Consider the following 19,355-nt stretch of genomic DNA (forward strand, 5'->3'; position numbering starts at 1 on the left):
AACATTTATTAAGTGCCTCTCATGCACTAGGCCCTGGGATGAGAAAGACAAAAATGAAATAGCATTTGAAGTTAAGGAACTTCTTTATGTAAAGTAGATAGTGTGTATATGTAAGAAGAAAGCTTACTTTTCTGTTTTGGTGGTAATTCTCTTAGAGCCAAATAAAACTTTTCTTGGAGACCTCTTATGGATTTGATTTGCCCAAACATCTTTGATTAGGTAATTTATTTTCTTCTCTGTTTAAGGTTAGAAAATCTTTGTGGTTAGTAGGAAAGAGTCTTGGAAATTGGAACTACTATTCAAATTATTCTATAGCTTCTAACTATAAAGAAAAAAGTTACTAAGGATGACCATTGCCATGATTAGAGATAACTAGTTAAGACTTGAAGGATTTGCTCAATCTGTCAGAGTTCTAAGTTATTGCAATGTTTCCTGTTGAATTGCTTGATACTAGTTGACACATCAAAATAAATTTGAGAATAAGCTGTTGGCTCCATCTCCTACTTTAGAGAAATCACTTCCCTTAATCCCTCTTGGGGGACACTCAAATATAAGGGAATTGAAAAGATTGTCAGATATAATTTAGGCATGGATTTGACTAGATGACCATTGAGATCTCAACTAGTTATCAAATGAGTAAATTTTCCCTTGCTGCTATGTGAAATATGAGGCTTTAAAACTCATAGATATGTTCATCAGATATATTAAATTCAACAAATTTCATTTATTTTCTTTTATGTCTAGCAATTATGTGCATTTGATTTAGGGATAAGTTAGGTCTTAGAGGCAATAGTGATGATGGTGGGAAAACAGAGGTGGATTGAGAATAATGGGATGTGTAAAAGTTTTGTCTAGTAAGTATCAGACTAAAGTTGAAGAATAATCCCACTGGGAATAAAGCTCATAGTTTAATTGTTCCTGTTTTTTTTTTTTTTTTTTTTTGGGGGGGGGGGGTTAATTGAACTAAAAATTTTAGAAGGAAAGAGCATAATACTAGGAACCAGGAAACCTCGTTTTTCCTGGCTGTATGGCCTTGGACAAAGATATAGCTTTCTTGACCCTTTTTTCATCTGAGTATTTGCACCAGATCCTTTACAAGATTTCTTACAAAATTCATCTACTGTCTCTAAGTTGTCATATTAAAAAGTTAAATAGAATCACATTCTAAACAAATTATTTTAATTAAAAACTTCATCACAAGTTTTCTTAGTCTTTTAACTTTATGTTTAATTTTAGTATTTATTTTCCTTAAATTCTTTCTTAATTTCCACTGTCAACTCCTTTGGGAGGGAAAAACAAACAACAAATACAGGAGTATGTTTTTTTTCCAAGCTAGTTCATCAGATGGTTAGCATATCTGGAACATTCATAGGAAAGCAGAGAAGCCATGATATTACCAGTCAGTTGGATGTCAAGCATATTGGGAAATCTTCCCAATCCTAATGATTGAGGTTTGGAAAAGAACCTGATAGCATCATCTGTACAACAGACTCCTCCAACTAAAACTACAAAGTGCTTTATTCAAAAGTTTTCAAAACTGTAATTTCAATTACCCAACCCACTATTACCACAACTCATTCTTAGCCAAGGGCATTGTGTTCCTTCTCCCCTGTACTCAAAACAAACAGTAATGTGAGTGATATTTTGCTCTGCTATTGCAAATGTAAATAACTATATTATTAGAACATTTTTGAAAATTTGGTCTTTCTGTAATTTTTATCTTTTGAAGTGCATGCTCTAGAGCTAATCTCAAATTCCCACTTTCACTGGCTAATCAAGTCCCCTGAGGGCTGGTCCTCTGAGGGCCTGTGCTACACATTACTTCCTCCTCCACTAAATTCTAGGATTAAGCCTTGATTACTACAATAATTATACTGCAGTTGGATCTGCTTGCTTCCAGTCAGCTATTAAAATGATTTTCTTAAAACACTGTTTGATCCTGTCAACCTCCCTTTACCCCTTATCCACCCCATTTCATAACTCAATAAACTCTAGTGGTTTCCTATTACTTCCAAGAGCAACTGCAAAATGTTGTTTGGTGGTCAAAACCTTTCATAATCTAGTATCCTCCTATCTTTCCAGTCTTCGTACACCTTACTCCTCAATATGTACTCTTCCATCTAGTGACATTGGCCTCCTGGATGTTTCATCAATAAGACACTCCGTTTCTTGACCTCCACAATTCTTTCTAGTATCCCCTATATCTGTTTCCATTCTGACTACTCATCTCTTTGGCTTTTTTCAATTCCATCCTGACTCCTACAAGAAGCCTTCTTCATACCCTCTTAATTCCAGTCTTCTGTTAATTTAATTTATCCTGTATATGATTTAGTTTGTACATATTTGCTTGCATGTTGTTTCCTCAATTAGATGGTAAGCTCCTTGAGGGAAAGGATTGGTTTTTTGCCTTTTTTGTATCCCCAGTACAATTCTTGGCTCACATACGTGTGTTGAATTACACTGAAAAATTGAATCCAAAGAGATTGGGGTGTGTTTTCTTTTATTATGATGCATCAGTCCTTACCAAGTATGCTTCTCCCCTAACTCCTTAGGATTATCAGTTGATATTACTCAGCTATACTTTATTAGCTTTTAGATAGAGATATTATTAAGGTCATATATGATAAGAACATAGGGTATAAAACAACTTCTCTTCTGAAGTCTGTGATGTATGCTATCTCTAGTATATACTGACTTCAGGGAAGAGTACATTCAAACTCAACAAACACAAGTGGCAAATGATTACTTGCAATTCCTAATTGCTCAAAGTTTTTTTTTCTTGCCTTCTTGTAGTGTTCATGAAATTCCTATTAGGTATGGTGGAGCTTTCTGTTGGACTCTTGCAGAGTTTTGAAGCTGTTGCTTCCTAGTGTGTCTGGTTTGTTTTTGATTTCCAATGCCACCAATCTTTGCTTTCCTAAGAACATTGCTAAGATGATGGGAAAAGTCTAAATCTTTTAACTCTCAAAAATTTTTTTTTTCACAAAAATATTTTATTTTTCCAAGTACATGTAAAGATAGTTTTGAATATTCATTTTTATAAGATTTTGAGTTCCAAATTTCCCTCTTTTTATCTTATTTTCCTCCTACCCAAGAAAGCAAGCAATCTGATATATATTATACATAAACAGTCCTTTTAAACATATTTCCATTTTTAACATGTGCAAGAAAAACTAGACCAAAAAGGAAAAAAATGAGAAAGAAAATGGAAAAACAAAAATAAAAAACCCAAAACAAACAAAAAAAGGTGAAAATACTATTGTATTTTCATTGTCTCCATAGTTTTCTCTCAAAACTAGTGGAATTGTCTTGGATGACTACATTGCTGAGGAGCTAAGGCTATTATAGTTGATCATCATATTATCTTACTGTTACTGTGTATAATGTTCTCCTGGTTCTGCTCACTTCACTTAGCATCAATTAATGTAAGTCTTTTCTGAAATTAGTCTACTTATCATTTCTTATAGAACAGTAATAATATTCCATTACATTCATATACAATGACTTATTTAGCCACTCCCATTCCCCAAGTGATGGGGAATCCAGTCAATTTCCAAACCACCACAAAAAGAACTGCTACAAATGTTTTTGCACATACGAGCCCTCTTCTTCTTCTTCTTCTTCTTCTTCTTTTTTTAATAATCTCTTTGGGATACGGATTTAGTAGTGACATTGCTGGTTCAAAGTAAGTGCAGTTTTATAGCACTTTGGGTATAGTTCCAAAATGGTCTCCAGAATGGTTTGATTATTTCATAACTCCATCAGCAATGCATTAGTGTCCCATGAAACCTCCAACATTTATCAATTATCTTTTCCTGAAATCTTAGTCAACCTCATATCTGTGAAATGGTACCCCAACGTTGTTTTAATTGGAATTTCTCTAACCCATTGTGACTTAGAGAATTTTTTCATATGACTTCAAAATGTATAAGATCCTTTTCTGGGTAAAGGTTTGGGAGAGGAGATCAAGGCTTTACTTGTCTCCTTCCTCTTTCCTTCCTAATTAGGCCTTAAAAGCTTGGCTGAAATTCTTTTCTTAAAATTGATCACTGAATTGATCCAGGGTTTTGAATTTATCTAAAATACAAAACAATTTAAGAGTATTTCCTTTCTAATTGCAATACCATTTTATCCAATGATTTTCAAGGACCAATGATAGTTACTATTGTGCTTTTTATTGTTTAAGTGATTTAATAGTGATATCTAAGCCTCATTTATACCTAGGTTGTAGTTTTTCAACCAGAAGTGTTCTTTCCTGAAAAGGTAGCTAATTTTAAGTGGGGGTGGGATTGATCTAGTCAATGGATCATCATTCTTATACTTTAAAAAATTATTAATGCTTTTTCAGCTGAATCTGTGATTTCAATGGTAAGAAAGCAGCTGGCATGGATCTTTTCTTCCAAAGCAAATCAGTACCTTCTCTGTAACATATATTATTAGAGAGTTAGTTGTCTAAGGCATCAAGAGTTTAAATCACTTGCTCAAGATCACACAACCAGTTTATTACAGATGTGGCACTAGAATTTAAGTTTTTCTGATTCAGAGGACAGATTGCTATCCAGTGTGCAATACTACTCCTATCAATTTTATGTAAAAGATGACAAAATAAAGGCATAAGGGTTCTTATTGATATAATCAAATAAGTGGTAAACAAGAATAGCACTTAAACTTTATAAAGTGCTTAAACACTTTATATTTACTATAAATACTTTATTTTAACCTTGTGTTAATCCTAGGAGGTTGGGTATTATAGATAATATCATGCCCATTTTAAACATGAATTAATTGAAGTTCAGAAAAGTCATAATGCTCCTAGGATCATATATTAAGAGGCAGTTTGACCTCAGGTGTTCCTGGATTCAAATCCATGATTCCACATATTATAGTTGTATTTGAATTTAAAATCTCAGAATTTTCATTCTATATTTTGATCACAGAATCAGTTCACTTTCTTTCCTCTAATTTTTTTAAAATAGGGAAACTAATTCATGCAAGGAAAATAGCTACATTGTATATTTTAATTCTACCCAGTCTGTCCCCAGATTCCAAATTCCAATAATGCAACTGTGGTTTTTGGAAAGTCACTCAACCTTTTTATGCCTGTTTTTCTTCTCATTTACAAAATATGGAAACTATTTGCCAGGTGCTTAAGCATAGAATTCATGACAAAAATCTCTATAGTCATTTAGAGGAAATAAATGATGACTTTTAAGTGATGACTTATTCTTAGTGAATATCTTTTCTCATCTTTGCAAAAATAAGAATTGAGATGTTTGGAGAGTCAAGCATAAATCTTAATCTTTTGTTCTGAAGTTAGATTTTGGTTTTATTTTTCTGTAATCTCTTACAAATCATCACTTAAATTTTAATGTTTTTGGATGATAGTAAATCACTATTTGTACACTTGCTATCTGAATTGCTATAGGGGCATCAAGTGTGGAGTGATGAGGATATTATTCATGGGAGCCAATAAGGCCTAAGTTCTAGTCCCTCCTCTGATACATCTTGGCTGTGTGACCCTGAACAAATCACTTAACTCCTTCTGTGCTTTTTAAATGTAAGTTTCAAAGTGCTGACTTGTAAAGGTAGAATGGGTTTCTTTAGAAGGGAATTCCTTCTACCAAAAAAAAATTACAGGTTGAGTTCTAACTTTTCTTTACTAACATCTTTATCTTTGGGTCCTTGATAGTTGCAATTAAGTGGAAACAGAATTTCAGCTATCTCATTACTGTATCTTATTTTTGTCCATTCTGGCAGTTTGGGAAAAATGATATCAGTCTGCCAAGGACAGGACCAAAATCACTTAGAAAATCACTTTTCTAAGAATTTACTAGTATCTTTTACAATTCTGGCCCAAGCAAGATAGACAAAAATAATTTTGTTTTCACTAAATAAAATGCTTCAAAATGATGTCATTATACTTTAACACATCATTCACATATAATTAATGCTCATTAACAAAAAAATGAATGGAATTTAGTGTATCCTCTGCTTTCTCCAGCTAATTCCTCTCAAGGGAATAATTTTAAAATTATCAAAAGGATACAATCTAATGCCATGAATAAGATTTGTTAATTTTTAGCCAAGTCAAAATTCATGTTACTAACAAAATATTTCTTTGCAAACACCCTGTAACACACAATCTAAAATCCCAATTGGAGTAGTTTGAGCATTTGCAAAATCAGGAAAGTGTGGTGACCAAATGTTCTTACAAAGGGCCATACTGTTTTGTGTAGAGCCCTGAATGCCAAGGGAAAGAGTTTAAATTTTCGTTCTTTAGTAACAAAAAATCATTGTATTCTTATGAGAACAGGGTCTGTGAAAGGAAGATAAGCAATGTGAAGGCTAATCTGAAGAGAGAAAAAAATGAAGGTTGGAAAACTCATCAACAATTTCAATAGTTCAGAGAGTACTGATGTTCAGCATAGTGTCTGGCCCATAGTAGAGTAAATGTTTATTGGTTGATTCAGCTTGTCTTTACCAGAATGGCCACAAAAGAATGTCTATTTAGAGAATTAAGACATTGTTCCAAAGTGATCAGCTGACACTTTGGTCATTTCATCCCTTTTTTTTTCTCTATCTTGCAGCAGGTGGTATAGTGGGTGGAGTACTGTATTTGGAGCAGCAACCCTTGAATTCAAATCCTATTTCAGATACTAGCTAGATATGTGACTCAAGGCAGATCATTTAACTTCTCTTGGCCTCAATGTCTTTCTCTATACAATGGATGTAATAATAGAATCTACTTTTGTTAATATGAAGATTAAATGAGATAATATACATAATAAGGAATTGTAAATGTTGACTGTTTATTGTTCCTTATTTCATAGTGCTTACAATCATTAACATTATATTAGATTTACCATTAATAATTAGCTTTCCTTTAAATGTCAGTTTTTGTATGAGTGCTTTTTCTGTAGGTGAGGTGAAAAAGTAGAAATGAAAAAAATAATGTTATGAATGAATTAAAATGCATAGTAGCAACAATATTGCACAATGATCAATTGTAAATGATTTAGTTCTTAGCAATATAAAAATCTAAGACATTCCAAAGAACTGATGATGCCAATATTGTGAACCTTAGAAAAAGAATTAATGGGGTCTGAATGCAAATTGAAAAACATATTATCTTTTACTTTCTTATTTTTTTTTATTTTTTTTTCTTTTTACTCTGTTTTCTTTTACAACATGACTCATTTGAAAATATGTTTTGTATCACTGCCCAAGTATAATCTATATAAAATTGCTTACTTTTTTGATGGAGGATGGGAAGGAGAGAAAATTTGGAACTTGAAATTTAAAAAAAAATAATGTTAAAATTGTTTTTGCATGTAATTGGAAAATATTAATAATTCCTATGATGTGTACTTTTTTAGATAGCTATATTTAGTATTAAACTTTGGCCTTTCTGTGCTTGCAAATTCTTCAACATTAATTTACTTTTTCTCCAAATTCACTGACATGCAACCTTTCTGCTGTTTGATTTTAATTGAATGCTATAAGGATCTATAATTTTGTTAGTATCAATACTTGTTCTGTTAATCCTGGTTTCAATCTCCTGTAACTTGGGGATAGTTTGTTGAAGATGCCGGTAAAGAAATATTGATCATGCTGTGGTTGCTTTTGGTGAACTAAAGTGGTTTATTTTTCTATTGTAGATAGATAATTCCTCCCTGGGCTTGTACTGAAATTTTTCCAGATTGGTAGGGCACATCATCAGTCCTTTCATTCCCCTGACCTGACTTTCCATATACCAGGGTTAAGTGTTTTGTATAAAAGGGTTGTGTCAACTTCCATGAATTTCTGTGCTCTTTGGGAAAAGAAGTCAGTGTGATATAGAATATAGAAATTTACCCAAGTGATAGGTTAGCTCTTTCCATAGCTTCTCTCTCTCTTCTACTATTTGGCACAAGGCCTTGGCACTATACCCCATAGCTTAATTTCATAATTTTTTTGCAGATGCTAGAGATCATAGAATTATGAATGATATCTGAATTTTCAGGTTACAAATAGTAGTGATTTTCATCATACTAATTAGAAAATTGGAGTGAGTTTGACTTCTCCCAGATCTTTATCACTTAGAATCCTGAGTTTCCTTTAAAGTTCAGCTCCTGATCTCTCAAGATACTAGTTCCCTTTCCCCAAATAATTTCCTATTCATTTTTTCTACATATCTAAACATATTATATTCTTTTTTGTGTATTTATTTCTAGAATCTAGCATAGTGTCTGGCACATAATAGGTGTTTTATAAACACTTGTTACTGTATTGATTCATTATCTCTACTCAAACATGTCACAGGAAATAACATGGTACAGTGACCTTTCTCCAATGTGCACACTTGTGTGCACACATGTACACATGCACACAAACACGTTCAGGAAACACTTCATGAAAGAGGAAGAATTTGATCCAGATCTGCAATACTTTTATTTAATAGATACTTATAGGGTATGGAGGAAGGCATTCTAGGTTAAAGCAAAAGCTCATACAAAAGGGTAGAGATTGGAAATTATGGGATATATTTGGGAAATAATTAGCTGCTTTCACTGTGTGAAACTCAGGATAAATTCATTTAGTGAAGCAGTAGAGACTAAACCTGGAAAGTCTGATTTTTACTAGAGCATAGAAGGTCTAAAATGTGAAACTTAGAAATTTGTGACTTTCACAGTTTACAAACCTATTTTAGCATCAACAAAAAGAAATAATAGCAAGTTAAGTTTTATTTGTGGGCAAGGAATTTTAGCTTTTCTATAAAATAATTGTAGGCAAATTCTCTGATTTTTTTACTTTTGTTCTATAAATTCCTTGGGAATGAATAAAGAGTATTTAGACAAATAGGAAGTTTCAATAAAATTTTTTTTAGTACTTAACCTGATTTGTAGAAGGTAATTAATAAATGATTAATTTATTAAACAAGGGGCAGCTAGGTGATGCAGTAGATAGCACACCAGCCCTGAAATCAGAAAGACCTGAGTTCAAATCCGGTCTCAGACATTTACCACTTCCTAGCTATGTGACGCTGGGCAAGTCACTTACCCCCAATTGCCTTAGCAAAAAAAACAAAAAAAAAACAAAAAACAAAGGAAAAAACTTTATTAAACTAGAGAAAAAAATTAATAATATTTGTTTTGCTTATATGAGTTGAGTGTTATACATTTGAAGAAAAGATATTATTCTCACTACAATTTCGACTAAAGTATATTATATACTTGCTATGAGATTTACTTTATCTTTTAAAAATAAATGAGTCTTGGACTTTTCTGGGTAGACTTTTCCGCAAGGAAACCAAAACAGAATCTAACTTACAGCTTTATAAAAATAGTTAGATTTAGATTTTGAAATAAAACAATGTCAGAGGACAATAGGAGAGTTTTAAATTCTCAAATTTTTCAATATGTATCTAAAAATTCTTGCTTTTTCATTTTTTGGGGGGGAGTATAGGTAGAGTAACTTGAGACCACCCACCAAAACTTAACTAGAATAGTCCCAGGATGAAAGAAATAATATATTTTTTGGCTTCTTCTTAAAGATTTTCCATATTAACAGTTCTGAATAAGGTTTTAGCTCAATAATGCCGACAGTAACAGGTGTTTTTGTTGTTGTTCAATTGTTTAAATTGTGTTTGACTCTCCTTAACTCCATTTGGGATTTTCTTGGCAAAGATACTGAAGTGGTTTGCCATTTACTTCTCCAGTAACAAGGCAGTAATAATAATAATTACAATAACAGGGAAGATCTGTATAGTACTTTTAGGTTTGGAAAGCATTTTTTAAAATAAATATCTCATTTTATCCCATTACAATCCTAGGAGGTAAGGGATATTATTACCTCCATTTTACAAATATGGAAACTGAGGTACAGAGGGTGGCTTGCTCAGGCTTAAAGAGCTAGTAAGAACCCAAAAGCTAAACTCAGGTCTTCCTTACTTTACATCTTAATATTATCTACAGCACCAGCTTACTACCTTTGTTTACATTTAAAACCTTTTACAGCCTGTCCCCTCCCATTCCAATCTTGTTATATGGCATGCCATTTCATTTGCTCAATGGTTCAGTCTACCATACTGCTTATTCTTTCTCAAATATGAAATTCTATCTCCTATCTCTGTCTTTTCACTGAGGGTTTCCTATACTTGAAATATATTCCCTTATGACTTCTATATTGAAAAAATCAGATTGATTCTGTTTCTTTCTTAACTGATCCAATAGTCTAAATCATTATTCGTTGACTGAACTTAATTCAGAAATTTATTGGCCATTTAGTGTTAATTTTGAAATTCAGTTCTCTTGTTAATTACTGTTCTATTCTTGGATCAAGGAAATCTGTTACCTTTGGCCATCAGGGAGTCTGGTCTAGTAGCTTTAAACTATCAAGCTTTCCTTCAAGGATATCTAGTTTGTTATCCAAAGACATTTGGTTCGCTATATCTCTTCTTGGAGATGCAATTGGACTCAAACAATGAACTTTTCTTAGTCGTAGGAAAGAAAGAAAGAGTTGTTGCTAGCCCTTATTCTTAATTTCCATAATGTTTACTTTCATTTATGGTACTAACCTTCCTATTTTCTGAACTCCTTAAAACAATAAAAGAGAGTTGTCCCCTTCATTTAGGGTCTTAGCTTTGCTGGGGAAACTGAGATCCTGTTTATTGGTAAATTTACACTACTAAATTGATCATACTTGGTACTTTGTGCCTCAATTTACCTTAATTTAAACTTTTACAATTTAGCAATCAGGAAGGGATTGGATATAGGAAGCTAGTTCTTGGAGTAACTTCTTAGTGACATGTAGGTGACATTTTCATTGGTTGAGGTGGGGGATATTTCTTTGCGGAGACTTGCCCTAGAGATGTGAACCTCCTCTTATACCCCAGGCCCAGACTTTCCAAACCAAAGGTAAGCCCCTTTCCCCCACCAATGTTGGGGAAGCTGCAGTGGTCTTTGTTTGTCTTAGTGTCTTATCTATGCTTAAGTTTGATAATAGAAAATCCAGGAAATTCTCTTAGGGTACATGTCCTTTGAAGAAACTCTAAGCTCAAGCTGAGTCATACTCAAAATATTTGTATCAATGGTGGCTCTTTAGGGAGGTGATAAAATAAGTCATGGGCCACTTATTGCCATTGGCTGGAGAGGGAGATTAAAATTTGAGCTTCTCACTATAATTGAAAGGTCAGAAGACTCCACACTTCCCATTCAAAAGGGGTTATGATGTCAAAAGGGGTTATTGGCCAGTGACATAGTGGGAAGTCACAAATAGCCATAATTGGCAAGTGATTGATAAACTGGTAGTGGATTCTTCCAACCCAAAAGGAGGTAACTAAACATACAGCTCAAAAAAATTAAGTTGAATGATAAGGGAAATCTATCTAGTTATCACCTAGGAACATTCTTATCCAAATTAGTCTAACATATACTAGAATCTCTGACTCCCATATTTAGTCTGAGAAAATTATTTTCACCTAGTGCACACTAATTTTTTTTAACTTTAAGAATTTTTGTCATTGAGACTTTTTATCTTTGTGTCTATCTTGTGGAAACAATCCTTCTCATTGAAATTGGTTTTGGAAAATTGTGAGTGGGAAATCAAGAAAGAAAAACCTTGCCTCTGAATGTTACTCTGCATCTCTTTGTGTTTTATAAGCTATTCCTCCCCCCCCCCCGAAGAAAAGAATATGAACTTTTCTGAAGAGTTCTCTAAATCTTCAGCAAAAATAATCTTTTTTGCTTCCGATATATTTCTAATCTCTGGCCAAGTTTTGGAAGTACAGGAAGAAAGATAAAAAAAGGAAATCTTTTTAGTTCAGACCATATAATGTTATGACAATGTAAACTAATTAGAAAACATCATTCTTCTTGACTCCAGACCCCAAGTACTATTTATGAGATATTATGAATTTACTAATTTGGCTACTAGAGCTGTTGTCAAGTATTTAATGGGGCACATTTTAAAAGAGGAAGAGAAATAATTCCTTACTGTGGGGAAAAAGGAAGAAGAAAATGGAATAAATTTTTTTGAAAGGCTTGGTAATCATTTAATTGTTAACTAACTTATTGTAACAATATGAGAGTAATAATAACTATATCTATCCCTAAGCTATGATTAGTAAAAGTTCTATTTGAAGTAAAATCTTGTGTGATTATAATATGATATTGTTTTGAATTTTGAATTAAAATATAATTGTCTGAATTATCATTGTCAATAATCCATCATTCAAATGATATTAACTGCTCAAAGGGATTGCAGTTTGAGAATGACTAATGCTTGGGAAAAAAAAAAAACCCAAACTCTTGATTTGGTCTCTCCATTATGCTATTTCTGAACAGGAATATTTCCCCGGAATTAATCCTAAAACTTGCTTTCCAGTTTTATATATAATCTATATCTATCTATCTATCTAGCTCTCTATTTCTATTCCTATCTCTATAATATCCTGTAGATAAAGTGGCACTTTTTCTAAATGATTGTCTGTTCCAAATAGTAAACACAACTCTTAACTTGGAAATCAAATGGAACTAATTTAGTTTTATTTTATTCTACTTATGTTATGTCATTCTGGGCTTTTAGGCTTAGATCTGGAGGACCACTTTTGGTGCTGTTATAATCATGTCCCTTCCTCTTCCTTTTATAGCAAATCTCTCAAATATTATATGACTTGTGTTGTTGCGATACCTCAGTGTGGTGGCCAGCACAACACAAATGGGCTAGTTGGTGGTTGAAAATGAGATGAGGTTGCTGATAATTCAACAGAACCATTTATTGAGAGAAATCATGTTGCTTATATTCTTAAAACCATATGTTACTATGAAAGGCATTATTTGGTAACCAACCCTGGTTTCTGTTTTCTATGATCTAACTCTTTGAAGGATGTTGTTAGTTTATAGGGACTCAATCTAATTTAAATTTCACAATGCCCCAGTAATTGTGCCAGGATTTTATGTTTTTCCATTATTTCAAGCTTAAATGCACTCTATTACTCTTGGGAGTAGGGAAACATCCCAGTTACCAAAGTTTCTAGCTGTCGGGGAGTTCTTTACATTTCCCCCATTTTTTGTTTATTGAGGAGCTCTCAATTCTTGAAGTCTGAGATCCTGCCTGTGGACATTCTCTACAATTCTATTAATTATGGTTAGAAAACAGCCAACCAGAGTGGGTCCACAGATACAGACACATATAAGCAAAATTATAGCAAATGTTATGAGTATAATTACATGCCTAGTGACACTGAATGTTTCTTGTGCTCTCTTAATCCAATCAGCAATTGTTTGGGCAGTCTGGTCAGGTTCTAGATTTTCATGTAATTCTTTATCTAAAATATTAGCAATTTTTTGAAGATCTTCAATTTCCAAAGTAACATCTGAATTTTTCCATAATCAGTTAAGGTGATTTCTAATTTTATCTCATTCCCACTCTGACTCATTATATTCCTTATTAATCATACAGAAACTAGTGAATCTGTAATCACATTCCAATTTTTATCTAATTCTCAAAGTTTCCACTTGTTTTCCTATTTCAAGGACATCCTCCCTTAATTGATTTATAGCTTTATAAAACTCCTTATTAATTTTATTCTGCATAGCAAACCCTTTAGAAATGTTCAGAGTAAGTTCATGAAAATAATTACCTTGAACCACTTGATTTTGAACAGTAGTTACAGACATAGTAATTGAGGGACTGAAAACTAAAATAGAAATTAATGCAATTATACTAAAAACAACACATGAAATACATGTGTTTCTTTCTATTTTTGCTATTGTTGCTTGACTAATTTCTCCCCACATGAAAGCATAATCATTCCCCAAAAATGCTGCACAGTAGCATTATATGATTCATTCTTATTTCTATTCCGAAAATATCCTTCTATCAGAGCAGATGGTAATGTGATGTTCCAAACTTGATCATTCCCCTTTTGATTATTTCCCTACTAATTTGATTTGGGATATCTCCCATGCATATAGTGATTACGAGATTGCTTATGCTAGGGCACATAAGTCTGATTCCAAATTGTGTGACAAAGTCTCCACTCTGTTCTGCAGTACAGAAAAGGAGGATCAGCTTCTTTTAAGTCCCATAAGCCCTGATCCAGACAAGGTGGTATATGGATATCCCAAATGGGAGTTGTTTCACAGTTCTGTCCCAATATACCCATAACAGTAGTTGTCAGATTGAGGAAATATTGTATTCTTTGTGGCACTATAGACTTAAAGCTTTTTTCCACAATTAGAGGTTACAAAATTCCTACTAGCCAAAAGCCTGCGAAAAGTATCATATTTATAATGAAAATGAATAGGTTGTATCAGACTACACCTGTTAAAATGAGCATTTGTAGTAGCACATAGGGGAGAATCTTTAGTAAGTTCAGTAAAAATAAGCTTAATTATTGAACAATTTGACTCCTCTCCATGCTTATTAATATCAAATTCCTTAACTGAATATTGAGATCCATTATCATACAACAGAATTTCAGAAATGTATTCTTCCCATACAACCACTCTCAACCAAGGTAGACTTTGTATAATATTACAAAAGGTTTTGGTTTTTCCTTCTCCCAATTTAAGTTGTGCCAACTCTAGGTCCAGTTACAAGAGCTATGCCACTCAGTTCCCCTTGTGGTGTAGTTGGCCTCTGTGAGTCTTCTTTTCTTTTCTTTATTCTCTGTGTCAATTTGGACAGGGCAGCTACATCTTTCCAGGTGTCTCCTTCATCTGTGGAAGTACAAAAAAAACCTTGACCCTGAATTAGTACCTTATCAAAGCCCTTCCATCTCCCATTGATATCCTTTCATGTCACATATTGTGACAGGAGTGGCAGAGCTGGCCCTTTAATCTTTTTTTTTTTTTTTTTCTCTTTGAGGAAAAATGATGTAGTGAAGGAAAAAAAATTAAGTCAGCTGGGGTGTGGGACATGTTATTCAGTGTGGGATAATTAATAGTATATATTGCTTTAGCAAGTCTGTTCTTGGGAGACTTCTTTCCCTTTTTTGTTTATCAAGAATGACTTTCAAAGTTCTATTCTTTCACTCTACGATAGCCTTTTCTTTAGGATTGTAAAGGATTTTACAACATGTGAAATACCCCAAGAAGCAGAGAATTTCTTAAACTGCAAAGAAAAAAAGCAGGTCTGTTGTCAGTTTTGACATGTTGAAGGATTCCTAAAAGAGCAAAGCAAGATAATAAGTGATCTATTACATACTTTGTGGTTTCTCTGAGTTAATAATAATAGGATACAATTATGAAAGATCTTACTGTTTTTATTCTGCATTTGTAGTCAATTCCATATCCTATATAATTAAGTAAATGAATTCTTAGGCTTCTAAGTAGTTATATATTCATGTATAAGATTAAATCCTTAAAGGTAAAGTATCTCATTCTTTGGATGTTATTGGGGATGAAATCCTCTTCAGGAGAGAATTAAACCCAGAAGTAAAGATTTTTCCTCCTTTAAAGCTGTTAAAATTAAATGGAATAGTAAACTTTGAGAAAGTTCAGTATTAAAATATTGTCTCAAAGAACTAGGATTTATAAGTGCATGTAATTGGCTCACAAATGTTTCTAATGGGATAACAACTTTAAAATTAGAGTAATAATTTTATATGTAAAATTGCCTTGATAATTGTGAAGAGAGTCAAATTGCTTTCTTATTTGAAGTATCTATCTCATAATTTTAAGAAGGACTTAATTTATGTCAGATACTTATGAATTTCTTTTAAAGATATTTTCTTCAGCAGTGTTTATATCAAATACAGGGTTTAGGTAAAGAAAAAAATAGCAAGTGGCATGTAAAAACTTAAATTCTCTGTTTTTAAGTAATCCATTCTAATTTTTTTTATTATAAATTCTTATAACTCTCTATATAACTCTATAATTCTAGTTATAAATTCTTATAACTTATTAATAACATCAGAATCACAAAGCTTGAAGTGGTTTTCACTTCATGAACTAGTTATTGGAAAACCAAATTTAGGAAGTTGTACTAAATTTTTTGAGTCTTATAATTTGCAGGTTTTTTTTTTTTTTTAAGCAGAATTAGGAGTCTCCGCAAATAGCTTGGAATCAGAGAAATACATTTATTGAAAAGGATGCCTTCCCTAAGAATGAGGCCTATTTTAGAAAATCCAAGAGAAAATGTTTCCAGGGACCAGAGGACTATATAAGATATCTGAGATACAAGATGAAATGTGCTAATTAAATGGATATTGGGAATAAGTTATTAGGATACAAGGAGACTCGATGTTAATTAATATTGATTATCATTATTGTATTATTTTGGCCTTTTTGTTTCACAACATCTATGTTTGCAGAGTTTCTATTAATTTTTTTTTTTGCTTTGTTATTTTGATTATTTGTAAGTCTACCTTCTAAAATTAGTCCAAGGTTTTATATTTTTACTATATCTTGTGCTATGATTAATCAACTTTGTTGTTCTTACATTGACTGGTCACTAGAAAATGTGTGTGTACTGTTATGTACATACTTATGTTAAAAATCTTATAGTCTTAGTCTGTAGATAAGTGACCTACGAAAGATATACAAAACAAGAATTGAAATGATCAGATTGATTCTGTGTCTTTTTAATTGATTCTATTTACAATTAGTTAATTTTTGTATTGTTATTTATTCTTTGTCTCTTAATTCAGATTATTTAGCTGACCTTTAATGCGTTAAATTTAGAAATCCAGTTCTCTTGTTAATTACTGTTATAATTTTGCATCAAGGAGATTTGTTACTCTTGCAGATTGTAGGTAGGCACCAAAGTCTGATGTAATATCTTTACACCATCAAGCTTTCCTTCAAAGTTGTCTGGTTTGTTATCCAATGAAGTCTGTTAGCTGTCCTTGTCATTGCGATTGGATTCATATGATGAATATTTCTTAGTTACAGGACAGAAGGAGGTAGTTGTTGCTAGTCTTCATTTTCAATTTCCATCCAAGCATTTTCTTCCATCTATGATGCTAGTCTTCCTATTTTCAATACCCCCACAACAATAAAAGAGAGTTGTCCTCTTTATTTGAAGTTTTAGCTTTGCTGGGGAAGCTGAGATTATATTTATTGGTAAATTTGCACTTTAAATTGATTATTTGGTATTTTGTGCTTCAGTCTACCTTAATATTAATTGTTAACCTATCTTAGCTTTTTTATTTTCCTTTAAAGCTATATTCAAGTCCTATATGAAGCCTTTTATGATCTTCTCATGTTAGTTATCTTATATCTAATTGGCATCTCTCTCTCTCTCTCAAATCTATACTATACTCTTCTTTCCACAGAATATTGAAGTCAGGAACTTCAATTTTTCACTTTTGTCTTTATATTTCCATAATTTGACATTTTGTAGGTTTTTAATAGATGCTTGTTGATTATTTGATTGGCACAGTTTTCATGATACTGTGCCATACTATGCCATGCTTTGATGTGGGTTATTAGGGTAAGATTTTAGTGCAGAAGACTCTAGATAAGTTACCATATCTTTTTGATTGCTTTAAAAGGATAATAATTAAAATGAAATCATTAACAGTAATAATAGCTATTATGCATATAATACTTAAAATTTTTCAAACTACAAGCAAATACTATCTCATTTGGTTTTCATAGTAATTCTGTGAGATAGATCCTGTTATAATTTCTCTTTTACTCATTACCTTCTATTTTAGAAGTCTTGTCATTTGGGTTCTCTTTTAAAGTTTTATTGTTATATTTAGTTTTTTATATTGTAAATAATTTGTTTCCTGACACACTATCTTAAAAACAAAAGCAAAATTGACCAGCAAAATGATTACATATGACAGCATATGTTTCATTATACCACCATGTTTTGTTTTGCCCTCTCAAATTTTCAAAGAGAAGTATATTTTATAATTTATTACTTGAAACTAAGACAGGTCATTGTAATTGATCTGAATCAGGCTACTTTTTAAGTGTTATTTTTTTTCATTTTATCTTAGCTACTAAGTATCTTTTCTCAAAATACTGCTTACTTTTCATTTTGTAAAAGTCTTCCCATCTTTCTTTAAAATTCTCTCATTCCCTGATTTTTTTTCACAATTAATGATATTCCATTTTATTAATGTGCCATACTTAGCTTGGAATTCTCTAACTGAGAAGTACTTTATTTTCAGTATTTGTTGCTATAAAAAGTGTTGTTAAGAATCTTTGGGCATACATTTGAGTCATCTTTTTTCTTTGATCGCCCAGGGGAACATGCTCAGTCTTAGAAGACATTTCTTAAACCATTCTAGATTGTTTTAAAAGGGTTAGACCATTTGCAGATCTATCAACAGACCATTTACAGATCCATCAAAAATATATTAATGACCTGTCTTCTTACAGACTCTCTAACAGAGATCATGAAACCCTAGTGTTTATTTGTAACCATCATTTATGTTCCGTTGTTCATTAAAGAGAGGGCATAGAATCATAGAAATCTAGTACACACCTAAACATCTTCATTCACATTTTAAAATATTAGTACTGAGGATAAATGTTATTGGGCCATATTTGATATTTGATCTGGGAAAACCTTATTTAGATCTAGTCCAACCTTCTTATTTTATGGATGAGAAAAATGAAGTATAGAACTCTTGTTTATCTTTTTTCTTACTATACATGTACTCTGTAGCCATTTGACTTGCTACACTGTGTCTGAGGACATGAATAAGACTCTAATCTCTAGGTTGGTTTTTATTGGCAAGATAAAGGCTAATCATTTGCAAGTTTGATATTCTGGGAAATAAAAATATAGTATTCTTTTAGACAAAAAAGATGTAAGCATGTATTTATTTTATTTTTTGACATGATCCCATTGCCATTTCTCTCCTCCAGTGCTTCCAGTAGTATCTTTATTCTTGGAAGTTTTGTGAACTTGAGTAATATAATATAGAAAGGAGATGATTTGATCAAGTGATATTGAGATATAGTGGTAGAAAAGAAATCATATAATTTTAAAACTAGAAGAAATCTTGGTGATTCTTTTGCTAAGTTAGGGCTGAAACTAGGGAGGGATAATTACAATTTTCTCCATGACACCAAAATAAAAAGTATGCAAAAATTTTATATGCCAGTGTTCAAGAACAAGAAGCCACTTGACTGATGAGTTCCCCCTCTCCTCTCAAAGAAATTTGTCTTAATTATTATTGGATTATTTTTATATTATGAAATATGAAATTGATTTGAGGCACATTTCATTTATACTGACAGCAAAATTTCTAGTTAAAGCTTCAAATAAAGTTTCCTTTCTTTTAAAGATGAGAAAATGGAACAGTAGCAATATATCAATATTAAATAGCTAGGTAGTATCTGAGATTGAACTAGGATTCAGGTTTCCTGACTTTAATGTGTTATTTTATCTATTACAATGTATTATTT

At 32.2% G+C, this 19,355-nt stretch overlaps 1 protein-coding gene across 1 annotated transcript in view; it reads left to right on the forward strand.

The window, feature by feature from the left end:
• ENPP1 (ectonucleotide pyrophosphatase/phosphodiesterase 1) overlaps nucleotides 1-19,355 on the forward strand; it is a 110,420-nt gene that overhangs the window by 20,471 nt on the left and 70,594 nt on the right. The window lies entirely within an intron of this gene.

Source organism: Antechinus flavipes, chromosome 4 (genome assembly GCF_016432865.1).
Source record: "Antechinus flavipes isolate AdamAnt ecotype Samford, QLD, Australia chromosome 4, AdamAnt_v2, whole genome shotgun sequence".
Lineage (NCBI taxonomy): Eukaryota > Metazoa > Chordata > Mammalia > Dasyuromorphia > Dasyuridae > Antechinus > Antechinus flavipes.